The 1229-nt window shown below is 39.4% G+C and overlaps 1 protein-coding gene across 1 annotated transcript in view; it reads right to left on the bottom strand.

Annotated features, from left to right (window-relative positions):
- The window catches only part of DMGDH (dimethylglycine dehydrogenase), a 114303-nt gene that overhangs the window by 17735 nt on the left and 95339 nt on the right, over window positions 1-1229 (bottom strand). The gene's annotated exons all lie outside the window — the stretch shown is intronic.

Genomic DNA, 1229 nt, shown 5'->3' with positions numbered 1-1229 from the left:
CGCTATGAGTCGGTTCCGACTCGATGGCACCTGACAACAACAACAACAACAAAAGGAATGCTAGTATCCCATTAAACCACGTGCCAGGTCCTTTTACTTTAGGGGAAGGGCTAACAGATCCACCACCTCATCAGAACATTATGCCATCATTTGTTTCATATTTATATAATTAGAATCACATAAATTTTTAAGGAAGCAGAAAACTTAGTCCAATCTCAATTCTTATATGATAAATGAAGGCCCCCCAAAAGCTAAGAGTTGCAGCCTAAGCTTGCTCAAGTGAGTTGCCACCTAACTCTGGGCCCATGTTCAATGATCAGTGCTTTTTCCTTTATGCAAAGACTTTTACGAGGATGAATCAAAAATTATCTGCAATCCAGTTATAGTAAAACACCCATCCACATCCACAGCTGATGATAATATTGGGCATGCATGTGAAATGATTCTGTCGAATGGACAAGTGACAGTGGATTATGCGGCAAATCATCTGCAAATCAGCCATGGCTCTGCCTGTGAAATAATCCATGACAGACTTGGGTTTTGAAAAGTTTGTGTGAGATGGGTCCCAAAGCAACTCACAGAAGAGCATAAACAGATGGGTTTGAACATCTGCAAACACAATTTGGACCAATACTCAATGGAAAGTAAAAGTTTCTTTTTAAAATAAATTGTTACTGGTAACGAGACATGAATTCATCACTACAAGCCTGAGAGTAAATGGAAAAGTATGGGAAAAGTTCAAAAGTCAGCCACCAGCTGGAAAATTGATGCTTACAGTTTTCTGGGATTCTCAAGGGCCAGTATTGGAACACTATTAGGAAAAAAGGTGAATAATCAACAGCTTGTTACAGTGATATACTCACTGAAGAACTGAAATCTGAACTTTGGATTACATGCAGAGGGCTGCTATCCAATGGCATTGTGATCTTGCATGACAATGCTCATCTACACATCTGTGCCTATACTGTTGACACTGCAAAAACTTCATTTTCAGGTGTTAAAGCATCCTCCTTATAGTCCTGATCTTGCTCCATCAGACTTTCGCCTGTTTGGTCCCCTGAAAGCAGCCCTTCAAGGATGAAGCTTCACCTCTGATGAGGAAGTGAAGATAACAGTGCATTCATGGCTTGCAGCTTAGTCTAAAACATTATTTAATAAGGGAATACGAAAGCTTGTTGACAAATGTACAAAGTATATTGAAAATCAAGGAGATTATGTCGAAAAATGAT

The sequence above is a fragment of the Chrysochloris asiatica genome, unplaced genomic scaffold (genome assembly GCF_000296735.1).
Source record: "Chrysochloris asiatica unplaced genomic scaffold, ChrAsi1.0 scaffold00313, whole genome shotgun sequence".
In the NCBI taxonomy this organism is placed as follows: domain Eukaryota; kingdom Metazoa; phylum Chordata; class Mammalia; order Afrosoricida; family Chrysochloridae; genus Chrysochloris; species Chrysochloris asiatica.
Note: the sequence above shows the minus strand (reverse complement) of the source record. Positions and strands in the feature narration are given on the sequence as shown.